Here is a 9,112-nt window from a genome sequence, read left to right on the forward strand (position 1 = left end):
ACACCCAGATAATGAATATTAAATTGTTTGCATTTTTAGAGCATGATTTTGCCTTGTGCTGATTGTGCCCTATGTCTTCCCTCTTAAAGTAAAAGAGGTACTTTACTTTTTTTTGTTTGTTTGTGTTTTTTGTTTTTTGAGACAGAGCTTCTCTGTGCAACAGTACTGGTTGTCCTGGAACTTGTTTTGTTGACCAGGCAGGCCTCAAACTCATAGAGACCTGCCTGCCTCTGCCTCCTGGGTGCTGGGATTAAAGGCATGTGTCACCACCTCCCAATTTTTTTTATTTTATTTTGTTTGATATTGAAGGAACACATAGTTTAGAGATTTTTACTATTTTAAGAGGAAATTTTGGAGTTTTACACAAATTTAAATAAAAAGGTCTGGATGTTTTAGCCTTTATAAAATATTTAAATTAATGAGGCTATAGGACATTCTAAATTTATAAAATGTTTTATATTATTAGTATATAATTTTAAGAAATAACAAATAGGCTAATGAGTTAGGGTCACAGATATGAACAACAGGCATTAACCACAAGTAACTGGGATGTTCCTACCTTATGATTCAGCAAGACAACCACCTAAGCAGTCTAGCGAAGAGTCCCTCCTTACCTAAGGTCTATTCAAGCTGACAGAGACTGCGGATGGATGTCTAGCCCCCTTGTCTTTGCTAACTTTGTTAAGCTTCAGCTATTTTTCTAAGCTATAAGAACCAGGAAATTATAAAGTTGCCAGTCTCCCTATGGGCTGTATTCATGATTTAAAATTTTATTTTGATACTAAAAGGAGCTTCAATTCAGATTTTTTTAAGGCTCAAACTTAACAGAGATAAAGTTGTAAGGCCCTAATCTTATAAAAGCTGTTAGCTTATTGTAAGCTGTTAAAGATAATTAAGACATGCAAGTTAATGGTCAGTTGCCTCATAAAGGATCAAACTCTTTAATGTGTTCAGGACTATACTTGTTATACTAAGTGCTAAAGTAATTAATTATAGAAATAAGTCTTATTTAGCCCCCTGTATATGCTTCCAAGGTTAAGCCTAAAGGAAACAAATAAAAACAAGCAAAGTTTGTTTAGCTCAGATATACTTAATAGATAATGGTCATCAAACTTTCCAGATATCTGCTGAATATGGCATAAAATACTTAATGGAAAAAGCTTACTATGACAGAGAGACTCCAGCTCCTGGGAGTAACCCCAAGTCTCCAAAGAAGATGATGGGGCATGGTGACTGCCCCTGGATTGTAGTAATACTAACCACTGGAAAAATTCCCTCAAAGCCTTGCCTGCTGCCAGGGCCCAGCGCAAATTGTGGACAGGCAGGTGTTGTGGTTTCCTGTCTCTTTGGGAGACAAGCCACGCCCATTCCCACTACCTCTGACCTTCCGCCGCCATCTCTCTCCTCTTTTTGCTTTTTTGGGGTGCACACGGGTTTTTTGCCTCTCCCTCTTTCTCTCCCTCTTTCTCTCTCTCTCTCTCTCTCTCTCTCTCTCTCTCTCTCTCTCTCTCTCTCTCTCTCTCTCTCCCTCCCTCCCTCCCTCCCTCCCTCCCTCCCTCTCTCTCTCCCTCCCTCTCTCCTGTAATAAATATTTTAGCTTTACGCCTATTTTTTGTGTCTATGGGTCTGCTTACACACGCTCACCACTGTCGGGAATCCGCGGCCTGCTTGTTGGGAAACCACAGCTGCCAGTGCCTCTGCGTGGCTCCGCCAGTGAGAGCAGCAGCTGGGCCCTTCCCGGACGCGCCGAGACTCGCCTCATTCCTGCCCGCCTGTTATGTGTCTGCTGCTTGCCACTAGGATGCTGGGGGGGGGGGGCTGCTAGCGGCTCCGTCCCCATCGGGCTCACACCCGCTCACTCCATGAGCCCGCCAGGGACCTGCCAGCATTTCTGAATAATAACAGCAGGATCTTTGAGAGTTTATTGCCCCACTTTGCCTAAACAGAATAAAGTCAGTCTCACAAGTTCTCTTTCTACTGAAAATCTCAGAAACTTTCTCAGACATGGGTCTGGCAGCTGAAGAGAAATTCTACCCTGGGACCTCTGCCCCCAAGGAAGTAATTGAAATCACCAGAGCCTGGGGTGACCATCTAGATAATGGGTAAGTTTCTGTTGTTTTAATTGATACATAGGTCATTTGGACTATAATTCTTGCTATAACTTATCCTTCTCAGATCTCTGATGGCATTGACAACTAGATTAACTGTAACTTTGTCAGTTTAACAGCGGCACACACCCAGTTTCTTCCCCCAAGCTTGCAGCCACCTTGTGAATTTATTTCATATGTAAAAACCAGGTCTCATTTTTTTATAGAGCTACTGTGTTCCTGGTGAGATAGACAGACAGGCTTGCCTTACTAACAGCCTTACTATTAAAGGAAAAGCAGGTTTCAGATGTAACTTTTTACTATTCCTTTATTTAAAAGAACTTGTTTTGCTATGATTTTTCTTGGTAATAGTGATTTTAGTACAGATTACCAACAGTGGTAATGCTAATATATCTAAAACTTTTATCTTTGTTTAAATTTAAAAAAATATGAAAGCTTCAGGGAATTAAGGATCCATCTCTCATAGGTCAAATGGAATCCAGGTAAGTACAGCCTAAGTTTCTTCACCTTCCTATTCCTAAGGATGGAATCTTGCTCTCTCTTCTTTGGTCTGGGGATATCTTCTCTTCACCAATTACTATGTCAGGACTATGGGCCTGAAAGTTCCAAATATAAGATTTACCTTTAAGCTCTTAAACTTTAACTTCTGTTCCTAGTCCATATCGAATCAGCAGACTTCTAGTTGTCTGACAGCCACCATCCAGGAATCAGCGGCTTGCTACAACACGCTCCAAACTGCTGCAAGCCCTGGACTCGCAGAAAGCTAATGTGAGCCAGGCCAGCTGCTACAACTGCTCTCTGAAGCTTAGTCAGCTAACCAGATGCTTCTGATAAAGGCCCCATTGCCTGAGTCCCCTCCCAGCCTTTAACTAGCATTCCAGGCTACCTGGGCCCTGGCAATGACATCCTAGTTTTAACAGGAAGTAGTTACAGAAGAGAGTATGTTGTCCCTTGTCCTCAGTAGACTGGAATATTGAGTCAAAAGGAAATTCCCTGGCATAGGGGACAAAATGGCTACCTATAGTGCCTATTGCTACACCAGGAAAAGTACCTGTTGAAACTATATAGGCCAAGATTTGTCCATAGGTAGATTCATTAGGTGAAGTAGTTCTATAATATGAATTATATATAAATATTATGTTATATATGTTATATATAATTATATGTGAATTATATAGAACAAGGCGATATTATATGGCCTTAAAATAAAATTTTTATTTCTGTACAAAACCACTCGGGAATCATTAGAGATAATTTGGCTGTACCCAAAGAAACATTACAAAAAGGGGACCTGAGATGAAAAAAATGACTGATGATCATTCTCACATTTGGGCTCCTCCTAGATAGTAATTTTTATCAGCTAGGGCCTTTGGCCCTTCTGTTTCTACTAATTACTGTTGGCCCTTGCATCCTAATGCCTTAATTAGATATATAAATTCCTATTTTTGAGCCATTGAGTTGATGATGGTTATTAGATCCCAATATAACCAGATGCCCACTACAGAGTCAAGGATTTGACTCAGAATACAATTCAAGGGGGGAATATGAGACCAAAACAGGAACAGCATACCTTGTAGATTAAGGTTTCTATTTGCGATGAAGACAGTTAAGAATAAGTTCCTGTTGGTACTGTGTTAAGTCCTGGCAAGTTAAGATTTCTGTTTGTAGTTTAAGAATAACTTACTGGGTTTTTTTTAAAAAAAAAAAAACTGATATAAACTGTAAAGCCAGGTTTCAACCTGCACTAAAATTTTGACCTCATTCATGTCTTACCCTTGTTCCTTCCCTTTTGTTGCATTTTTCTAACAATGCACCACAGCCAAATCTTTTACCCCTTTGAACATTTTATCTCCCCTATAAAAGGGACTTGGGAGGCCATTAGGGCTTCTCTCTCCAATCCCAACCTAGGGTGAGACAGCCAGCAGGCCAGTCCGGAGTGCACCCCAAAGTACAGCTTCCTTTAGTCGGACAACTGTGGATTTGGTCTTTAATCCTTACAATCCTCAGGTTTACTGCTGCCTTTCACATTGGCATGTCATGGTTGACTCTTTTTCTTTTATTTTTGTTTATGTGTATGAGCATTTTGCCTGCACATATATATGTACACTACATGCATGTCTGGTCTCAGGGGAAGTTAGAAAAGAGCACCAGATTCTCTAGAATTAAAGATATATATGGTTGTGAGCAGCCATGTGAGTGCTGGGAACCAAACTGGGTCTTCTGCAGCACAGCAAATCCTGTTTATCCCAGAGCCACCTCTCCAGTCAGGCCCCATTGTTGATGACTCTTCATTAACACCAGAGTGACTGGGTAACCTGCTCAGATATCACACAGCAGAGAAGCGAGGACTATGATTGCCCCCAAGGTAGTTGAGGAAGGAAGAGAAGTGTGATTCAAATATGGACTCAGGGTTTGGGCAGTAAAAGAGGAATCAGAGTGAGAACTTAAGTCCTTGTCCTGTGTATCAGGTAACCAGGTCTCACCTCCTCTTCTCTGAGCTGCTCTTATTCCCCCAATTAGTCTAGAAAAGGGAACAGGTCACCACTTCTCCACCTATGGGCTGTTTCTCCAGCTCTGCCCCCCAGGGTCTCCCTGTAGTGCTCTTGTTGACAGCATCCGGAGATCATCTTAGCATCCCTACTGGGAACAGAAATGGCCCTTTCCCAGCTCGCCTGGGGAATCTCAGAGAGGAGGCAGGGTCATAAAACCCCAGGAGCTGGTCCCAGGGAAGAGGTGAAAATATCTGAGCTTGCCTTTGTTAAACAGGATTTTATAAGCGCCACTTTCAGGATCCAGTGCTGGCCTACTTGCTGAGGAGTGAGAGACTCAACCCTCAAACTCTGCCTTACCTTGAAATTTTTCTGGAAACTGAGCAACCTCAAATCCTTAGTCTTTTGACTCAGTTGCTTCAGGAGGTTTCCTACAGGGGGAAGAAACAGGCACTCAGTGAAACATTCCTTGGCTCTACTAGTGGTGAGATAGTCTTTGGTGCTAAGTTTTTGGGTGGGACCTAGACATCTGTGGTACTGGAGATGAGAAGTAGTCAGTCTACCCAATTTCTGGTACTTGGTACATACATTTCAAACTCCTCAAACTTCTTCCCTCATTGCCTGCTCTATGGAAACACGCTTCAAATCCTCTTTCCTTGGATCCTTCTACTTTCAGTACATCCCAGGGTCTCTCACATTCAGACAGGAGGGAAAATCTCCTCAGGAGAGATGGTCTGAGACTAGCCATCTAGCTCTGTCCTAGGAGGGCTCTGGCCTGTGCTGAGTCTCCATAAGCTCAACTTGATGGACAATGTGAAGACTTTGCCTTCCTCACCTCCCACCTCAGAGCCTGTGTGCTAGAAGCAGAGAAGGTGACTGAGAGCCAGGCTCTAATGACACTCCGCTTCTCCCATGCAGAGATTGTAATTTGGCATAAGATGCCCTCTCTCGGCTGTAGATTTTCATCTATAACACTCAGGTAAGAATACTTCCTTCAGAAATGTGTTATTTTAAGCTAAAGCTAGTATAACAATTGATATAATATACAATTTACCCAATAAATATTAGTTGTTTTAATTTTTGTAAAGGTTAGGAAGTTACCCATACAGCCATACTCCATCAGAGACAATTCTTTCTTAGTTGTGTGGGGTTTCAGTTAACAAGAAAATATCAAAGTGTTTGACCAAGTTGTTTGGTAACAAAATTGATATCAGGCCCCTTTAGGATTCTTTAGATTATAACTGGCCAATGAATAAGAAATGTAGGGTGTATCCTATTTAGGTTCGGGGTGGGCAGTGATAGCATAACAGGGAAGGCTTCCTGGCTAAGCTGAGTCCTGCTCTGACTATAGTGTGGGCAACAAGGTGCAGGTTGTGCTCCTCCTCCATGGTGAGAAACTAGGTGAGAGAGAGGCCGTCAAGATACTGGGAATGCTTGCGTGGAGCATGGAGAGAGAGAGACGATAGTTGTGTGCTCAGACTGATCTTCAGTGAGCAGAGCATGTAGATCTATTGTTGTTACTCTGATAGGTGGGAGGAAGTGGCACACACACAGACACACACATACGCACACACACATATACACACATCACCACAGTGATGAAAGGAGCAGGGTATGGGGGTTTAAATGGCTTTAAACAGGGGTCAGATAGAACCAGTGTGAAATTTTTGAGAAAAATGAATCAGACATATGAAGAGTTGATGCCCACAACTGCCCAACACTGACATGGGGAAGTGGACACAAACTCCTGCCCTAACCAAGAACCTATTTGCAACTGATACCTATTAGGAAAGGGAAAGTCAGTTTTTCCCAATGGAGTGCCACTGGGTATATTCAGCCACACTCCTGGCAGTACACAAGCCCAGGGGGACTTGAGAAACACAAAACTGACTCCATGTTTGTTTTTGTAGTTTTTTGTTTTTCTTTTTATGTCTTTTAGTTTATCTTTTACACTTTTTGTTGTTTGCTTTGTTTTGTCTTAAAAGTGAGAGTGGGAGGAGAAAGAATATGAACTTCGAGGAGGGGAAAGAACATAATCAAAATATACTGATGAAAATATTAAAAAATTAAAATTAAAAAGACTGTATTGAAGAGGAAAATTAAGAGGCAAGGTGTACATGGAGACACTGATGCAGAAATGCCAGGAGAGGTGATGGGTTCCTGACCTGAGTCAAAAGGAAGGAGAGCTGTGAGGGTTATGAGCAGTAGACTGGTCAGGAGAGGGGATGGGGACAGGAAAAGAGAAGACTGAGGATGTTTACGAATCTCTTTCATATACTAACTTCCGTAAAATTAATTGCCTAAAGGTGAGATGATCCTTCAGGGTTCCTGTTTCATGAAAGAGTCTGGGAGGCATTCTACAGGACACAGAAGAAAGTGACGGAACTGTCTTTAAAATTTCCTGCTTCATGAAAATGTTTGCTGGTTACTATGGGCCTATAAGCTGAAGATGGATGCCCCAACGGTACAGAAGAACTTTGGGTGACTGTCCAGGCAGTGAGATGTCTCTGTCATTTCTAGAGTTTTGGAAGTTGTTTACAATGCACATTCTGTTTACTTGGGCTTTCCGGTTGGTAGTTCAGTCTCTGTGAGCCATATGAGCCCAGGTTAACTGATTTTGTGGTATCCTTGGATCTTCTGGCTCCCATAATCCTTTCTCCCCTCCCACATTTTACACACACACAGAGAAAGAAAAAGAGAGAGAGAAAGAGAGAGAGAGAGTTATACACACATATATGTATTTAAGAAGTCTCACATTCCCTAGGCTAGCCTGGAACTTACCACATTACTGAAGATAACTTTGAATTTTTGATTTTCCTGCCACCACCTCCCCAGTGCTGGGATGATAGGCTCATGGCACCACAGCTGGGGGCATTTTTATTTCATGATGTCCTTTGTATTATAAACAAATATTTTCTATTTGGTTAAATACAATTCATGGTGGCAGGGAAGGGGGAGAAGCTAGATTCTCCCTATGTAGCCCTGGCTATTCTGGAACTCACTCTGTAGACCAGACTGCCTTTAAACTCACAGAGATTCTCCTGCTTCCCCCTCAGGAATCCTGGGATAAAGGCATACCCCACTCATCTAACCAAGCAACTTTATCTCTTGTTATTTTCTATAGATCTAAGAAATTGTTTCTTGACCCAGTGTCATAAAACTTTACTCTTGTTTTTTAAGTTGATTTTAGATTTTGATCCATTGTGTATTAACTTTGTGTGTGGTTAGTGGCAAGGGCCAATTACATTCTTTTTCTTGTGAATATCCATGCATCTCATTAACATTTTTGGGAGATATTATAGTTTATCCATTGACTAATCATTATGTTTTAAGTAAAATTATTAGTTAATACGTTTTAGTGCTTGTATCAAAATAACAATCTTTGTGTATTAAATTCCAGATCAATCTTAGGCTGGTCTCACCATTTCACTGTTTGTTGTAGCTTTGTGGATGGTTTCTAAAGGGGGAAACATTAGTTCTTGCACATTGCCCTTCTTTCAAGGCAGTTTGGCCTTCTCTTAGTTACTGGTCTACTGCTTGAAGAGACGCATATGACCATAGCAACTCTTACAACTCTTATAAAACATGCAATTGCGGGCTTGCTTCCAGGTTCTGAGGTTTAGTCCATCATTTAACTTATGGAATGGGTATGGTGGCACTCATGTCATTGGAGCAGTAACTGAGAGCTACATCCTTATCCACAGACAGAGATACAGGACTTGGCATGAAACCTCAAAGTTCATATCCAGTGACACACTTTCTCCAACAGGACACATCTCCTGTCTTAATTAGTGTTTCTATTGCTGTGAGGAGACACCACAATCACAGCAACTCTTACAAAGGAAAATAGTTAATTGTGGTGGCTTGCTAACAGTTCAGAGGTTTAGTCCAGTATCATCATGGCAGGTGGCATTCAGGCAGACAAGTTCCCAGTCAAGGAGCTGATAGTTCTATATCTTGATCCACAGGCCACAGGAAGTGAACTGTAACACTGGCAGCAGCTTAAACATAAGAGACCTCAAAGCCCATCACTCATAGAGACACACTTCCTCCACAAGACCATACCTACTCCAACAAGGCCACATCTCCTAATAGTGTCACTCCCTGTGAAATTATGGAGGCCAATTACATTCAAACAACCACATTCCACTCCCTGGCCCCCATAAGTTTATAAGAATATCACAATGCAAGATGCATTTAGTCCAACTTCAAAAGTCCCCACAGTCCATCACAATATCAACAATGTTTAAAAGTTCAAAGTCTCCTCTGAGACTCATGCAACCTTTTAACTGTAATACCCTATATAATCAAGATCAAAAATCAGATCACATACTTCACACATGTAATGGCACAGGTTATAAATTACCATCCTGAAACATAGGAAAGAGAGCATAGTGAGGAAATATTGGACCAAAGCAAGGCTGAAAACCAGTTGGGCAAACTCCAAACTCTGCTCCTCCAGGTCTCTTGTCAAAGTGCTCTTCAGATCTCCAATTCCTTTCAGCTTTGTTGACT

General features: G+C 41.6%; 1 long non-coding RNA gene across 1 annotated transcript; it reads left to right on the forward strand.

The window, feature by feature from the left end:
- The first annotated feature begins 1,433 nt into the window (after window positions 1–1,433).
- Window positions 1,434–8,001, forward strand: LOC142840999 (uncharacterized). Its single transcript, XR_012908998.1, has 3 exons — window positions 1,434–2,102; window positions 5,516–5,576; window positions 6,904–8,001. It is a non-coding gene; the product is annotated as an uncharacterized LOC142840999 (long non-coding RNA).
- The last annotated feature ends 1,111 nt before the right edge of the window (window positions 8,002–9,112 follow it).

Source organism: Microtus pennsylvanicus, chromosome X (assembly GCF_037038515.1).
Source record: "Microtus pennsylvanicus isolate mMicPen1 chromosome X, mMicPen1.hap1, whole genome shotgun sequence".
NCBI lineage: Eukaryota > Metazoa > Chordata > Mammalia > Rodentia > Cricetidae > Microtus > Microtus pennsylvanicus.